General features: G+C 40.2%; 1 pseudogene; it reads right to left on the reverse strand.

The window, feature by feature from the left end:
• Window positions 1-13509: 13509 nt before the first annotated feature.
• On the reverse strand, window positions 13510-13859 carry LOC147004411 (protein yippee-like 5 pseudogene; annotated as a pseudogene).
• Between the last annotated feature and the right edge of the window lie 4829 nt (window positions 13860-18688).

Raw genomic sequence — 18688 nt, forward strand, 5'->3', positions numbered from 1 at the left:
AGAAAAACAGACGGGGGCTCTGTAGGGCCATGCATCACTTTTCTTACCTTAGCCAAATTGGTGGGGCATCTCATCGCTCCCTTTAGACTAGAGCCCGGCTGGTAAACTGTCAACCTTTCCTTACCTTGAGCCATGTTGTAGTTCTAATCTGGCCGGTCCATAGGGAACCCAGCATTCCAATTGTACAGATCAGCCAATGAGAAAGGCCAATATTGGAGGGTGTGCAGAGACTGCCTGTCTGTGGGTGGGTTGCCCACAGCTCCCAAAGGAAAAGGCAGAAGTGGTGTCAGGAGCTTCATCTGCTGGGGGACTCTGGGCTTGGCTCCGGGTCCCAGCTGCAGGTCCTCAGTCCTCAGACTGTGCCTTTAGCAATCTCAGAGCTGGGTGCAGGGACTGCTTCTTAGGGCAGGAAGCGAGGACACTATGCTGACCCACTCGTCTGCATGGGAGCAGCCAGGGGAGGGCTCTGAGAGGCGTGGGGGAATCCATGGTTTGATTTATGGCGGTGAATTCTGAATGAGGTAAGGCTGTTGATCCGGGTGGAACCCAGGTCTGCTCTGAAAAACAATGGCTTTAACTTCAAAGATAAGAGTCAAACCAAAAGTCCCCTCCAGTGACCATTTTACATTAAAAGTCGGCCACTCAGAAATGCAGAAAGTCTGCCAAGGTCCCTTCTTAGTTTCTACTGAAAGATTATGGGCCCTTGATCTAACTTCAGTCCAGTGGTCTAAAGTCAAACTTAGGGGGGGTCGTTACAGTCCGTCCAACATCACGGAAAACAGACACAAAACACGCACACACACACTGACAAATACCTGAAAACAGACACAAAAAACAAACACACATTGACAGATGCCTGTTTTCCATCAAACAGACAAAACCAACTCAGAAATGCAGATGATCGAGGGAGTACACTCCCCACCTCAGATGGACTCCTGGAGTCCTTCCCCTTGCTCAGGGCTTCAGAAATGCAGAAGGTCAAGGGAGTACACTCCCCGCCCCAGATGGACTCCTGGAATCCTTCCCCTCGCTCAGGGCATCCCCCAGAGTGAGCAGCAGCCAGTGATTCCAGCACTGTCTGCTGTTCACACACAGTGCCTCATCCCGAGGCAAAGGTCTCCTTTTCTCAGGAAACCTCGCGGCTGCAAATTTCAGCAGAGAACCTAGCTGGCTTACAGAAATATTTTTAGACAAAAAATTTCACCTCCAAGTGGGTCTTCAGAGACTTGGGTGGTCATGACGATCCCGGAGGAGCCCCCAAATGAAATACTCAGAAAGGAGCCCCTTGCTCAGGCCTCAGGACAATAGCAGAGACCCAAGAACTCATGACAGACCGAGCTTGTTGCAAACCACATGAGGCTTTATTCGGGAAAGCCAGAGCTCTGGGGAGGACTCATATCCCACACAGGGGTAGAGTAGTCGACACGAAGGGGAAAGAGGTCCCACTTTTTATAGACCCTCAGGGGAGGAAGGAGAAGGGGGAGAGTAGGGGATTTCCAGATCTAAACAATGTCTATTCTCAAGAAATGGGTATGGGAGGGGTACAAGGAAAGAGTCTAATGAAGGTGCAGCAATGGGCACACACCTGGTCAGAACATTGGCAGACACACAGGTTCAAGGAGTGGCCAGAGCATTGTGCACCTCTATTTTTCTAAATCAGTGAAGCTAGTTCTGCTAACACTGACATCTATCTTGCCAATTTCAGGTCTTCTGTGTCCTTTTATATTCTGTCAGGATCTTTCAGTGTTGGAAAAGATGTGGCCTACTCACCCCTGATCCTAACATTCAGGCCATGCTAGAACACCTCGGAGGGAAGACTCCTCTGGGTGCTGTAGGACTGGCTGCAGAGTTTGTGCCCAAGGTAAACTGATGCAGACTCTGTATTTCTTTTTAAGAGACTTCATCTTTAAAGGCTTATCAAAACATTGGATTTAAGGTCATTTTCTTGTGGATCTGCTGTACTATAATTTCCAGGACTTGCTGTTGAATCATGGTTAGACTCTGGAGGTGCCATATTTCTCTAGCTGTTGCTGTGTTCTAATGCAGCCCTCTCTTCATCTGGGTTTGGATACTGATTTCTGAATTTACCTTTGTTAGATGGGTGCCTTTTGGATTGGTGCTTGGCTCTGGCAGGCTTAGATACCTAAGTATCTAAGTATCTAAGTATATAGTATATCACACTATGAGATGGAAATTATGCTCCTTACATCCTAAGATATCTGAGAGATAACTGCAGTACCTATTAAGCCAAATGCCATTCCAAATGCTGGAATTATAAGAAATTGTTTACATTGCCAAGGCAAATTAAGAGCCACCAGCAATATGTGAAAACAAAAATTCTTTTAACGTTTAGGTTGCAGTTCCATTATATGTGATATGTGTTTGAGTGATCAAAGTTCCCAGTCCTTTTTGTGTGAATGTATGTCTGAGGTTTTTAGATTTTTATTGAATTAGGAGTAGCTTGCATGAGTAAAACCAGCTTTGATTTTGTTTTGTTTTTTCTCAAGAACATCCTCAAATGTCACGGCTCTACCAATATATGATACAGATACAATATAATACATATTGAATGTGGCTGTGGGAGAAGATGAACACCAAAACTGGCTTTATATGCATGAAATATTTCTCATAAATCATAGTTATTGATTCTATATAAAGACAGGGTGTAGAGCACATCAAGATTCCATTTGTATACTGCAGTATTAGAAGGCTCACAGCAGTGGTTCTCAAACCTGTAGGTCACCTAAGACCACCAGAAAACAGTATTTTGCATTATGATCTGTAACTATAGAAAAATAACAGATATGGTTAGGAACAAACATTTTTTTTTTGGTTGGCGTCAACCACAACACAAGGTACAGTATTAAAGGGTCAAAATATATGGAGACAGCCTTTAGTCTTAGTTTGCTTCTTTGCTTCCACAAATTGGGGATTGTTTGAGTTAGCATTCATTGGTGGGGGGAATTAATTAGCATCCTTTATTTGGAATAGTTGCAAAGATAACACAGAGTTCCCATTCACTAGAGAAACTTAAGGCTAGTTGTAGAGACATCTGAACAAAAATAGTATCATTACAACTACCCTTAAAAGTAAGACTAGGAGCTGCTAGCTACTGGATAGGGGAAAGATAGCACTTGCCTTGGCTCTTAAGGAGTGGTAAATTTAGAGATATATCCTGCCAAGGGACCAGAATTAAATAGGCAAAGTATAATGTACATTCCCCACATAAGTCAGGTTTGTAGAATAAAGTGTTCGATTGTTGTGGATAGTCCTTGTTTGGAAAGCCCTGCCACAAGGAATGTTAAATAGCCCTACCTTGTGTCAATATCTTGTATAACAGCCAATGGAAATTATTCACAAACAATTTCCCCAATTCATTATTTGTCACTATATGGATGATATCCCATTGGCTGATCCAGATAAAAATATTGTGGAAAGAAATGTTTGATGAAGTAAAAACCAAACAAAAACAAAAAAAAACAAACCAAACCAAAAAACCCTTGTAATGCTGGAGATTGCAAATTGCCCCTAAAAAAATACTAAAAGGGGATTCTATTAATTATCTAAGGTATAAAATAAGTCTAGAAAGGGTTAGGCTGTAAAAGGTACAAATAAGGAGAAACCAATTAAGAAAGCTTAATGATTTTTAGAAGCTACTGGGATATAATAACTGGCTATGGCCATTCAAAAGCTAAACAATTTATTTCAAACCTTACAAGGTGATAAAGATTTAAATAGCCCAAGGAAACTATCAACTGATGATGGATGAGTTAGCTTGTTAGAAAGGAAATTACAGGATACACATCTAGAACATATTGACACAAAGTTGGCCTACATCTTGGTTATCTTACCTTTTACTCATTCCCTACAGGAATTCTTTTGCAGAGGGAAGATTATATCTTAGAATGGATATTTTTAGCACATAAACAGAGTAAGAAACTAAAAATCTACATTAAGAACGTTTCTAAATTAAATACTAAAAGGAAACAAAATGAGACTTTGTCAATTAGTTGGAAAGGATCCAACTGAAATTGTGTACATTTTACTTACACAGAAATTGCCTCGTTTGGGACACAAGATGAATATTGGCAAAGGGCATACAGTAACTTCTTGGGAGAGATTAACAACAGATACCCTAAAAGCACGTGGCTTCATTTCATAAAAAGAATTAATTGGATTCTCCCTCATATAATAAAGGGAACTCCAATATCTGGAGCTGCTACTACATTTTACACTGATACCAGTAAATCAGGAAAGTCGGGATATGAATCTGAAGATGTAAATAAGGTGGCTGAGAGTCCTTATAAGTCAGTTCAAAAATCTAAATTAAATGCAATAATCATGGTGTGAAAAGATTTTCAAGAGTCTTTCAGTATAGTGACTCTCAGAAAAGGTTTTACACAAAGAGACAGCTGAATTTATTCAGGATGATTCTAAATTGACTATTCAACTAAAACAAATGATCAAAAATAGGAGTTATCCAGTATATATATAACATACATAAGATCACATACAAGTCTGCCAGGCCTTCTGGCACAAGGTAATAGTGAATTTGACCAGCTATTGATAGGAAGTGTACTAGGGGCTTCAGAATTCCATTAAAAACAAAACGGCACATTTACAACAAAGGTTTAAAGAAAGAATTCTCTATCACTTGACAACAAGCCAAGAAAATTGTGAGACAATGTCCTACTTGCTCATTATATAACCAAATGCCATTGCCTACCCGAACTTTACGGATGCCCAAAGAAGTGACATTTGGCAAATGGATGTCTTCCATTTTATAGTTTGGTAAACTATAATATGTGCACCATACTATAGACACATATTCATTCAGCCTTAGCCTCTGAAAAAGCTGCTTCTGTAATTACACATTTGTTAGAAGTTATGACCATTATGGGAATACCCATACAAATTAAAATGCACAATGGCCCTATGTATATCTCGATGACGATGAAGCGGTTTTTTACAAAGTATAATGTAAAACATGTTACAGGCATATCACACAATCCTGCAGGACAAGTGATTGTGGAAAGATCTAATCAAACTCCAAAGGAGATGCTTAATAAATAGGGATCTACAAGAACCCCCAAAGATAGATTACATAGTGCTTTATTTACCTTAAAAAATTTAAATGCTGATGAACAAAACACCACAGCTGCTGAAAGACATTAGATTATGGAAAAGCTATTCATCTAAACCAACCTGTTAATATTAAGGATACTCTGACATCAGAATGGAAAATGCGTTATGCTGGGAGAGGGGTTATGTCTGTTTCCAGAGGAAAAGAAAAGCTTTGGGTTCCTTTCAAGTTGATAAAACTCAGATATAACAAAGGAAGACCTTGGCAACAGAGAAGAAAAAGGGAGACTAACATAATCAACAAAATAGGTGATGTATAGGGGGGGATGTTTATGTCTATGCATATGGAGACATCTCTGGGCCTGGCTGAGACTAAAATGTCTATACATAGCCAATAACACTTACTAGGTACAAATTTCTCACGACTTATTACATACCATCATTTACAATGGCATGTATACAAAGTTATATTACAGTTTATGTGATCACACTAACCTAAAGAAAGGCAGTGATCTTTATTTTTCATTAATCAATTTGCACACCCTGCACACTCCATTTGAATGTATTTACAGAACAATATGTTGCTTTTAACTTTTGTATACTACAGGATGAAAGAAGAGAAAGACAGCCCTGAAAAGATTCACAATCTGGGATGCAGAGATTCAGGGACCTTCCATTCCAGCTTCGCATTTGATTCAACTACACCGAAGCTTCTTTTAAAGGCTTGATTCCATAACTTTTTCAGAACACCTAGCTTGCCTCTCCAGACTTTCAGACTGTCATAATCAAGATATCAGCTAAACAATGAACTTTCTCAGCACATCCAACTAGCTCTCCTTTGATAAAGCCAATTTTCCTATTTCCCATTGGGGCCCCAGAAGGGAATTGTTCACCCAAATTCAGCGGGAAGCAGACAAAAGATCATCGATCGAGTTCCTTATGTTGGGGTGCATGGTTCTGGTTATTTTCTGAATTATAGACATGTAGTCATTAAGTGATACTTTACAAAAGTAGCTTTGGACAGGAACGGACTTAGAGAGCTTAAACTCAGGACTTTCGACCTTTCCTCGTCTCTATCTTCCTTCTTAGGAAAAAAAAGGGGGTAGAAGAGAAATGGGGGAGATATAGTAATATTACAGAAATTATAAAATAGACAAATAGAGATAGGTTAGCAAATTTACTCAAGCAAAACATTACATAGGTATATCTTACATTGGTAGATCCTTATAATTGATACATGTTGAAGTTATAATCTGTTATATTGGTGGAGTATTTATTTCATACAATTGTAAATATTCTATTGGTATGAATTTATTGATATAAAATTGGGATTAATATTGTTACTCTCAAATAGGCATTGTACCTATATAACACATTTATGAGTACAAGGCTTACACACTGTCTTAGTTAGGGTTTCTATTCCTGCACAAACATCATGACCAAGAAGTTGTTGGGGAGGAAAGGGTTTATTCAGCTAACATTTCCACATTGCTGTTCATCACTGAAAGAAGACAGGACTGGAACTCAAGCAGATCAGGGAGCAGGAGCTGATGCAGAGGCCATGGAGTGATGTTCTTTACTGGCTTGCTTCCCCTGGCTTGCTCAGCCTGCTCTCTTATAGAACCCAAGACTACCAGCCCAGAGTGGTCCCACCCACAGGGAGGCTTTCCCCTTGATCACTAATTGGGAAAATGCCTTACAGCTGGATCTCATGGAGGCATTTCCTCAACTTGAAGCTCCTTTCTCAGTGCTAACTCCAGCTGTGTCAAGTTGACACAAAACTAGCCAGTACAGACCCTACTAACTTGAGATCAAGTTCCTGGGAGTTAGGTAGAGTTAAGATTGTATGTATACTGTAGAGATATTCTGCAACATCTGTCTGCAGCAATACACATGCACAACACAACCACCTCTGATGTTCAAACACTGCCCATTGTATCCTGGGTGGTGTAGATCACCCTCAGAGAAGCTATAAGTAAGATATCCAAGGGAAACGAAACATGTATAGCTAGTATTATGTTTTCAATCCATAACACAGCATTTCTATTATCAGCATTGCTGCTGTCAAACAGACTTACCTGGTTCTACCATCCTCTTTGATGATTATCAAAGTGAAAGGCTGTTTAAATTTAACTTATTTTAACTTACCATTTAATTCACAATACACAGTAATGGTATTTTATGTTACTGAAGGATACTACTAGAATCAGATATAGAAATAGAGACTTCAACCTTAAAAATCACAGGGAACTTATTTTCTGAAATATTTGTTCTATAGTCCCTTTCTCATAAAAATAGGTAAAAAGATGCCAGACATGTAAAAAAATTATTTTTTCGTGTGTTATTTTTCAACAGATGTCCACCTGCTGAACAAGGACTGACCAACAAGTAGAAGATGAAGATGATGAAGAATTAGATGTCACAGAAGATGAAAACTAATTTACAAAAATAATTCATTTCTGTTTTCTTTTTTTTTTTTTTTACATCTTTTCCTCAATTACATTACTTTTTTTTTTTTTTTTTTTTTGGTTTTTTTTTGATTTTTCGAGACAGGGTTTCTCTGTATAGCCCTGGCTGTCCTGGAACTCACTTTGTAGACCAGGCTGGCCCTGAACTCAGAAATCCGCCTGCCTCTGCCTCCCAAGTGCTGGGATTAAAGGCGTGCGCCACCACCGCCGGGCCAATTACATTTCTAATGCTATCCCAAAAGTCCCCCATAACTTCCCCCCTACTCCCCTACCCACCCACTCCCACTTTTTGGCACTGGCGTTCTCCTGTACTGGGGCATATAAAGTTTGCACGTCCAATGGGCCTCTTTTTCCAGTGATGGCCCACTAGGCCATCTTTTGATACATATGCAACTAGAGTCAAGAGCTCTGGGGGGTACTGGTTAGTTCATAATGTTGTTCCACCCATAGGGTTGTGGATCCCTTCAGCTCCTTGGGTACTTTCTCCAGCTCCTCCATTGGGGGCCCTGTGATCCATTCACTAGCTGACAGTGAGCATCCACTTCTGTGTTTGCCAGGCCCCGGGATAGTCTCACAAGAGACAGCTATATCAGGGTCCTTTCAGCAAATGCTTGCTAGTGTATGCAATGGTGTCAGCGTTTGGAAGCTGATTATGGGTTGGATCCCTGGGTATGGCAGTCCCTAGATGGTCCATCCTTTCGTCACAGCTCCAAACGTTGTCTCTGTAACTCCTTCCATGGGTGTTCTGTTCCCAATTCTAAGGAGGGGCATAGTGTCCACACTTCAGTCTTCATTCTTCTTGAGTTTCATGTGTTTAGCAAACTGTATCTTATATCTTGGGTATCCTAAGTTTTGGGCTAATACCCACTTATCAGTGAGTACATATTGTGTTAGTTCATTTGTGATTGTGTTACTTCACCCAGGATGATGCCCTCCAGGTCCATCCATTTGCCTAGGAATTTCATAAATTCATTCTTTTTAATAGCTGAGTAGTACTCCATTGTGTAAATGTACCACATTTTCTGTATCCATTCCTCTGTTGAGGGGCATCTGGGTTCTTTCCAGCTTCTGGCTATTATAAATAAGGCTGCTATGAACATAGTGGAGCATGTGTCCTTCTTACCAGTTGGGACATCTTCTGGATATATGCCCAGGAGAGGTATTGCTGGATCCTCCGGTAGTACTATGTCCAGTTTTCTAAGGAACCACCAGACTGATTTCCAGAGTGGTTGTACAAGCTTGCAATCCCACCAAAAATGGAGGAGTGTTCCTCTTTCTCCACATCCTCGCTAGCATCTGCTTTCAGCTGAATTTTTGATCTTAGCCATTCTGACTGGTGTGAGGTGGAATCTCAGGGTTGTTTTGAGTTGCATTTCCCTGATGATTAAGGATGTTGAACATTTTTTCAGGTGCTTCTCTGCCATTCGGTATTCCTCAGGAGAGAATTCTTTGTTCAGTTCTGAGCCCCATTTTTAATGGGGTTATTTTATTTTCTGGAGTCCACCTTCTTGAGTTCTTTATATATATTGGATATTAGTCGCCTATCTGATTTACGATAGGTAAAGATCCTTTCCCAATCTGTTGGTGGTCTTTTTGTCTTATTGACAGTGTCTTTTGCCTTGCAGAAGCTTTGCAGTTTCATGAGGCCCCATTTGTCAATTCTCGATCTTACAGCACAAGGCATTGCTGTTCTATTCAGGAATCTTTTCCCTGTGCCCATATCTTCAAGGCTTTTCCCCACTTTCTCCTCTATAAGTTTCAGTGTCTCTGGTTTTATGTGAAGTTCCTTGATCCACTTAGATTTGACCTTAGTACAAGGAGATAGGAATGGATCGATTCGCATTCTTCTACATGATAACAACCAGTTGTGCCAGCACCATTTGTTGAAAATGCTGTCTTTCTTCCACTGGATGGTTTTAGCTCCCTTGTCAAAGATCAAGTGACCATAGGTGTGTGGGTTCATTTCTTGGTCTTCAATTCTATTCCATTGGTCTACTTGTCTGTCACTATACCAGTACCATGCAGTTTTTATCACAATTGCTCTGTAGTAAAGCTTTAGGTCAGGCATGGTGATTCCACCAGAGATTCTTCTATCCTTGAGAAGAGTTTTTGCTACCCTAGGTTTTTTGTTATTCCAGATGAATTTGCAGATTGCTCTTTCTAATTCGTTGAAGAATTGAGTTGGAATTTTGATGGGGATTGCATTGAATCTATAGATTTCTTTTGGCAAGATAGCCTTTTTTAGAATGTTGATCCTGCCAATCCATGAGCATGGAAGATCTTTCCATCTTCTTAGATCTTCTTTAATTTCTTTCTTCAGAGACTTGAAGTTCTTTTCATACAGATCTTTCACTTCCTTAGTTAGAGTCTCGCCAAGATATTTTATATTATTTGTGACTATTGAGAAGGGTGTTGTTTCCCTAATTTCTTTCTCATCCTGTTTATTCTTTGTGTAGAGAAAGGCCATTGACTTGTTTGAGTTAATTTTATATCCAGCTACTTCACCGAAGCTGTTTATCAGGTTTAGGAGTTCTCTGGTGGAATTTTTAGGGTCACTTATATATACTATCATATCATCTACAAAAAGTGATATTTTGACTTCATCTTTTCCAATTTGTATCCCCTTGATCTCCTTTTGTTGTCGAATTGCTCTGGCTAGGACTTCAAGTACAATGTTGAATAGGTATGGGGAGAGTGGACAGCCTTGTCTAGTCCCTGATTTTAGTGGGATTGCTTCAAGCTTCTCACCATTTATTTTGATGTTGGCTACTGGTTTGCTGTAGATTGCTTTTATCATGTTTAGGTATGGGCCTTGAATTCCAGACCTTTCCAAGACTTTTATCATGAATGGGTGTTGGATCTTGTTGAATGCTTTTTCTGCATCTAACGAGATGATCATGTGGTTTTTGTCTTTGAGATTGTTTATATAATGGATTACTTTGATGGATTTCCGTATATTAAACCATCCCTGCATCCCTGGAATAAAACCTACTTGGTCCGGATGGATGATTCCTTTAATGTGTTCTTGGATTCGGTTAGCGAGAATTTTATTGAGGATTTTTTGCATCAATATTCATAAGGGAAATTGGTCTGAAGTTCTCTATCTTTGTTGGATCTTTCTGTGGTTTAGGTATCAGAGTAATTGTGGCTTCATAGAATGAGTTGGGTAGAGTTCCTTCTACTTCTATTTTGTGGAATAGTTTGTTCAGAACTGGAATTAGATCTTCTTTGATGGTCTGGTAGAACTCTGCACTAAACCCATCTGGTCCTGGGCTTTATTTGGCTGGGAGACTATTGATGACTGCTTCTATTTCTTTAGGGGATATGGGACTGTTTAGCTCGTTAACTTGATCCTGATTAATTTTGTTACCTGGTATCTGTCCACCTGGGAGGCTGGCTCTCTCCTTAGTTTCAGTGGTCAGAGTATTCTCTGCAGGCAAGCTCTTCTTGCAGGGAAGGTGCCCAGATATCTGGTGTTCGAACCTGCCTCCTGGCAGAAGCTGTGTTCCAATCACCAGAAGTCTTAGGATCCCGTGGGGAATCCTGTGTGGGTCCTTGCGGGTGTCCAGAGACTCCACTGGCAAGGCACCCTGGTGCTCAAGTGGACCGGAAGGGACTTGTGCCACACTGTCCTGCGCTATTCCAGTCCCGCAGGAACGCACACAGAACACAAGTCAAGACCTTTCGTGGTTACTTTTATTCATAATCGTGAGGTAGAACCAAGAAGGATAGAAACGTGTTGCTATATATACCCACAGGTGTGACGTATTAATACTACTGGCGGTTCCACCCACAGTCTCAAATGTCCCGGGGGACGGACTAGTGACTTGGCAGGCATTTGCTCCAGCACATGCGCACAATGGAGCTTAGCGCCATCTAGTGAAGGCACGTATTATCACGGCTTCCTACACCGCACCTCAGGCCAGGATGCCTGCTTCCCTAGTTAATGCAGTCTTGGGTTCTCTGTGAATGGATTGGAGCAGATGCTGTGTTCCACTCACTAGAGGCCTTAGGATCCCTTGCGGAATCCTGTGCGGGTCCTTGCGGGTGCCCGGAGACTCCACTGGCCTCATTTCTGTTTTCATGTCATCTAACTTGCAAATATACAATCACTTTATACTCACTTGACAGGTTAAACTGTAATATGAAATGCTACTGTGAAACTGGGGGCAGAGGGGAAATTAAAGAAAATTATGCTGATTAAAAAAAAGTTTTTTTTTCTCGATTACATAGTCGTTCTTTCATCATCCTACATATGGTAGTGTATATTTTTCTGTATATGTTCTATTAAAAAAGATTGTATTTTTAAGCATTTCAGAATTAATGCACTATAAATACATGTGTGACACACAAAATCACATACCTATTAAAGGTGAAAAAAGTAGGTGAGTAACAAAAGATTTATAATGCCTCATACTTTCTTTTCGGATAAAAAATGAGATGTTGATTACCAGAAGAGGTCAGTTAATAATCCTATGCCCTAATGTCTTGAGTAAACACACTGCTTCTTTTACTTTTATTATATAACCTTATGTTTCATCATCTGGTATGAAAATTTAGTGTTTTCAACTAAAATTGAACACAGTAATGATTTGAGATACTGATAACAGATTTTATAAGTGTATATATAAAAGATTACATTCTAATTTTAAAAGGTCACATTCAACCTTTCTTGTTTTCAAACAAAACTGCTCTCACTCTACAGCTCTGCACATTCTACTTGTATAAGTTATTAATTATTGGAAGGCAGGTACTTTGTTAGAAATGTTGCCTTATCTTAGAATGCCATAAAGCATTAAACACACTCTACTGTCTTATCGAGCCACCACTGTCAATATATCTATACTTTACATCTAAAACTACAAAATGTTTGTTATATCTTACCATTTTCTTTTGGTAAAGAACCATGCTTTTATGACTCTCAAAGCAATGATCAAAACAGAAAAGTTTGTTTTCAACAAAGAATTGCTTCCTGAGAATACTTTTCAAATTACTTTGGAACGTTCAAAGATGAAATGCTTAAGACTACTTTAAAGCCCCTAGGTAGGTATTAAGGAAGTCAGGTTGTTACTGAAATTTTATATATTCTTGGTCAGTATTAAAATTGGATTTTAGGAGGAAATAGCTATGGCATTTCTGATGCTGCTCAACAAACAGTAACTTTTCTGAAGCATTAACTGACTTATCTTTCAAGTTAATGTCTAAGGCAGCAAGCAATTCTGGGCAGTTGGTGTTCTTAGAAAATGTTTTTTTCTTTCTTCCAACTACAAATTATCATTTATATTACTATGCTTAAGTTACATGGGAAAAGACAACCAAGCAGTTCTGCCCCATTTCAGAAAATTCCCAATCAACACCAAGTCCACGGTGACAAGGAGCTAGTGATGGTGACATCTGTAGGTCAAGACTAACACGAAGAATGGGTTTTGGTGCTAGAGTTCCTCTCCAACAAGAAGATGGCACAGTGGCCAGCACAAGTCATGCTAACACTGAGCCTCCAATGCTGGGCACAGATTTGGATCTCTTCTTGAAGCTAGCAAATTAAGTGAAATAACCGGGTTAAAAAGAAAATTTTAAATGAAGCCCAAGTAAATTTGAAAACCATGCTTTGACATACTTTCCACTCAAAATGTACACATAAACCCTCTTTTTACCCCATTTTCCCCTCACATAGCCCACCATGTAGCTGCAAACTCTTCTGCCTCAAGAAGTAAACACAGGGAAAAAATTAACAGCATATGCATAAAATTCTCTCTACAAACTGTTGGATGGAAAATACAAAATTGAAAAAAAAAAGTTCCATTTTAGAGTCTCACAACCTCTTTTTTTGTGTGTGGTTTTTTTTTCAGAGAGGCTTTCTCTGACTGCATTTGCCTCATCACAACTGGCTTTTCTCACAACCTCTTGTTCCACGGTTCAGTAAAGGAGACCTGGGAAAAGATGGATTTACCTTTTATCTTCAAGAGTTACCAGATGGTATGTGCTCTTCAAAGCCTTCACTCTTTCGAACTAGTGCACGTTCCAGGATCACACGGCCTTCCGTATAACACTGGCAATCTTCAGTAGCAAACTCATAGATCCATCCAGTTTACTATTTGGCAGCTCACATTTCAAACAATGTGGCATGACCTGATCTTGAACTTCAATGTACTGCAAGTTAACTACCTTCTTAAAAAGAAATGTTCTACCAGTGGTGCCTGTGAACCGAGTAGAGATGGGATCTGAGCAATTGGTCAGGACTGTATCCTAGTTTGCCCAAGAAAACAGACCAGTACCACCAATATGATCAAGAAAGATTCTAAATCACATGTGGTAGCCGGGCGTGGTGGCCCATGCCTTTAATCCAAGCACTCAGGAGGCAGAGGAAGGGGGATTTCTGAGATCGAGGCCAGCCTGGTCTACAAAGTGAATTCTAGGACAGCCAGGGCTATACAGAGAAACCTGTCTCAAAAAACCAAACCCACCCCCAAAAAAACAAATGTGGTGGTAGGAGCCTGTTCTCCCACTACATGGAAGTCAGAAGCAGGAGGAACAGTTGTCATCCTTGGCTTCAGTGAGTTCAGGACTAACATTGTATACATAAGACCGTCAAAACAAAAGAATATAAAAATTAAGATTCTTTATATAAACAAGTTTATAAAAATAAAAGGAATATTATATAGCACATTTTAAGGGAAGCAAGGCAAAAATCAAACTATTTTATGACTATTAACACAACCAGAAACCATGTAACTACATTAAAAATGTGAAAACTGGGCTGGTGGTTAGCATTTAGTCTGAAATGCATTTTGAGGTCCTGGGATTCATTCCCAGCACCGCCTAACTCCCCCAAAACAGGCAACCACCAACTTGTTAAAAAGCCTATACTTTGACATCTCTAAGAAAAACTAAGGTTATCTGATTGAGAGTTCTGAACATCAGCTGCTAGTACATAATGTAAAAGTAAAGTGACAAGGTCACTGCCTAATAGGTAATAAGGCTCAAAAGTCACTGCTTTTTAACAATATTCTTAGCTGTTTGGTGAATGAACACTTCTAGGACAGTTTTACGTAACATACAGGTTTTAGTTTGCTTTCTAGGTATGTTTTACTCTTTTTTTTTTTTTTTTTTTTTTTTTTTGGTTTTTCGAGACAGGGTTTCTATGTGTAGCCCTGCCTGTCCTGGAACTCACTTTGTAGACCAGGCTGGCCGCGAACTCAGAAATCCGCCTGCCTCTGCCTCCCAAGTGCTGGGATTAAAGGCGTTTGCCACCACGCCCGGCTGTTTTACTCTTTTTAATGTACATTCTGGGAAGGAAAAAGTATCACTTGAATGCAAACTGACACTGGGTGTCTTGTTAAAAGGAATACACTCCCAGCATACAATACATATCTGTAGACCAAATACTGTTCACGAAATTACTGGAGCTGGGTAATGAAATCATGAAGCTTTAGGACTATTCTCTCATGTGTCTGAAACTGTTGTGTTCAGTTGCCAAGAGTTGATAAACAAGGAGAATACTGTGACTTGCTCCATTTACTAAGTTCCGTGATATAAATATTGCCTCCTATGTATGATAGCCAATTGAAGTTAAATCAACATGTTACATGTTAGACAAGGCAATATGAGAAAGAGATGTGTAATAATAGTTCCCATTCTTCTATTTAGGAGACAAGTTTTCTACAATAAACGTTTATAATGAAGTTTACAAAATAATAAGTCTGAAGCTGACAGAGAGGGCTCAGTCAGTATAATGTTTACTGCACTACCATAAGAACCTGAAAGCTTCGAGGAAGCAAATACAGGAAGATCCTGGGGATTTGCTGGCCAGTCCATCTAGCAAATTGGTGAACTCCAGTTTCAGTGAGTTTTGCCTCAAAAAAGTAAAAGTGAGCAAGATACCACCTTCGAATTCTAGCCTCCATATAAATACACCAATATATGTGTAGTATGCCTGATAAGTGAGTAAGTAAGACAGCCACAGTACTTATTTCAAATCAAAGCACAGAACTGGAGAGATGGTTCAGCAATTGCGAGCACAAACTGCTGTTGTAGAGCTCACAACTGTCTGTAGTTCCAGTTTCAGGGAATCTCATGAACTCTGCTTAGCTCCACAGACACATCGTTCACATACACACATGCAAATCACTGACTCTTATAAAAGATTAAGTTAACAAATATCAAGACATAGTGCTTCTGATTAACAGCTGCTCTCTACCCACCTCTACCATTCCACCCCAGGCCAGTTTGAGAACCAATTACATGTTCAATAATCTTTCACTTTAAGTTTTATCTTAGTTGTCTCATTGTGCTTGGCTTAGACATTCCAAATGTTTCATTCTACCTTAAAATCCTACTAGTTTGAAGACTATGTCTTTTTTTTTTTAAACAATATTTACGGTTTTATAAGTAGGATATTTATTAGTAAAAACAGAAACTTATGCAGGCTTCAGATTTAAGTGACTGAATGTTCATTCAGAATACTGAAAGTATTGTACACTTTTACAATAGCAAAATGATATACGGAATTAAAAAATAAACTTTGTACATAATTACTCAGTGTGAGAAATGTCTGGTTGAAGAAAGTGTGTAAAACTGTTTAATATAAAGTATAAAAATCACAAAATTAAAACAAAGAAACTGGTGAGATGTCTTGGCAGATAAGAGCACTGACTGCTCTTCCGAACGTTCTGCGTTCAAATCCCAGCAACAACATGGTGGCTCACAACCATCAGTAATGAGATCTCACACACCATCTTCTGTTGTGTCTAAAGACAACTACAGTGTACTTACATCTAATAAATAAATCTTAAAAAAGAAAACTGTGGAGAGCCGTGCTGCGAGCAATCGTCATTATAAGATGGTGCCGGCCTCCACTCTGCCTAACTAGTAAACAAGCCTTGTACGCAGGTGGGAAAGTGAACTCATGCCTCGTCACTGCCCATCTCGGGTCATAGTAATGGGGTGATGGGCAAGCAATGAATCAGGAGCTTACACGCCACATCAGGTGCTGAAATGCCATGGCTGAGGGCTATATAAGCAACACCATTTTCCGGAGTCTGGGTCTTCCCTCATGAAGAAGCAATAAAGCTTTTTGCTGCAGAAGAATCTGGTTGTCCGAGTGTGTTCTTGCCTGCGAGAATGATAGCTTGGGACAAGTGGCTCCAAGGAACCCGGGAACTTTTTACCATCACACCAGTGCCAGGGAGATCCCCCCGTTCCCGGGGCAGAATCAGAACTGCAGGACATTAAGGCTCTGTAAGGTAGGTACACTCTTGAAATTTCTCCAGAGTTAGACGCCCTTGTGATTGTTTTCACGGCGATTGTTCCTTCCCTTTCAGTTTCATTTTCCTTCCACAGCTGGAACTGCTGACTGGTTATCAGTTCGGTCACGCCTGGACAGCGACCAGTATGGGTATCTCCCTCTCTGTAGTAACGGCCTTATGGTCAGTCTTGAAGCAGTGTGGCCTGAAAATCGCCACTAACACTATAGAGGGATTTGTCAGGGAGATAGACCATGTGGCACCATGGTATGCTTGCTCGGGGTCATTAATTGTTGCCTCTTGGGACAAACTGAAAGTAGATCTAGTTAGGGAACAGCAGAACGGCAAACTGAAAGCAGGGACCATGCCATTGTGGAAACTGGTGAGATCATGCTTAACAGATGAGGATTGTCAGCAAATGGTTGAAGTGGGTCAGAAAGTTTTAGATGAAATTCAAGACAGTCTATCAGAGACAGAGTGGGGAGAGAGAGTAAGAGCTGAGAGGAAACAAGGTGCACTGAAGAATAAAGACATTTCCACGGGTCTTGAGCCCAAGAAAATGAAATATAAGGGAAAAAATGCCCTGGGAGAGCTTAGAAAAAGGTATGGAAAGGGAGAGAAGAAGAGAGATCAGCTGGGGAGGCACATAAGGAAAGGAGCCTCTACCCGCCATTAAATGAGTTCAAGGCACTAGCTGTCAGTAGCTCAGAATCGGATAAGGAACTTAGCTCCTCTGAGGAAACAGACTTAGAGGAAGAAGAGGCTGGATGCCAGCCAGATGAAAGACGAGCTAATCAGTCACAGAATAACATAGAGAAAGCAAAAGCAGCTAGAGACAAGTGTCAAATCGCTGCACGTTCTCCGGACCCTCGACCTCTGGATCCTAGTGCACCTCCGCCCTATGTGCAGAGGTATCATTCAGATTCATTCATTTCAAAAGAGGAACAGAGAAAACTGCAGCAAGCATTTCCAGTCTTTGAAGGCGCCAACGGCGGATTAGTTTACGCTCCGGTGGAGTATATACAGATTAAAGAACTTGCGGAGTCAGCCCGTAACTATGGAGTCAATGCCAACTTTACTGTAGCCCAAGTTGAAAGGCTTGCTATTCTGGCAATGACCCCCGGCGATTGGATGACTGTAATGAAAGCTGCATGTCACGCTTTACAAACTATAGAAAAGGCCTTACAAGATGCTCAATTACAACGCATAGATGAGTCAAGTCATTTGAATTGTGCAAATTAAAAACTGCACGGTTACCAACAGCAACTAACTTGTGGCAAAATGGACCCTTATTGTGGGTCCACCCTAATGCTTCCCCTGCAAAAATCATTGAGTGGTATCCTAATGCAGTTGCTCAACTTGCACTTCCAGGGATAAAAGCAGCCATTACTCATTTTGGGAAAGAACCTCATATGCTAATTGTGCCTTATACCTCTGCTCAAGTTCAAACCCTGGCAGCAACAACTAATGATTGGGCAGTCTTGGTTGCCTCCTATTCAGGACAAATTGATAATCATTATCCAAAACATCCAATTTCACAGTTTGCCTTAAGCCAAGCCATAGTGTTTCCAGTAGTAACAGCCCAACACCCACTTCCGGATGGGGTAGTAGTGTATACAGATGGATCCAAATCTGGTATAGGTGCATATGTAGTAAATGGCCAAGTAACATCTAAACAATATAATGAGACATCACCCCATGTTGTAGAGTGCTTGGTGGTTCTAGAGGACCTTGAAATTTTTCCGGGACCGCTAAATATTGTATCTGATTCCTTATATGTGGTTAATGCAGTTAATACGCTTGAAGTTGCTGGCTTAATTAGACCCTCTCGAAAGCTTGCTCACATTTTTCAGCAAATTCAGTCAGCCCTGTTACATAGAAAACATCTTTTGTATA

This window comes from Mus caroli, unplaced genomic scaffold (assembly GCF_978045245.1).
Source record: "Mus caroli unplaced genomic scaffold, Mus_caroli_1 scaffold_6, whole genome shotgun sequence".
NCBI lineage: Eukaryota > Metazoa > Chordata > Mammalia > Rodentia > Muridae > Mus > Mus caroli.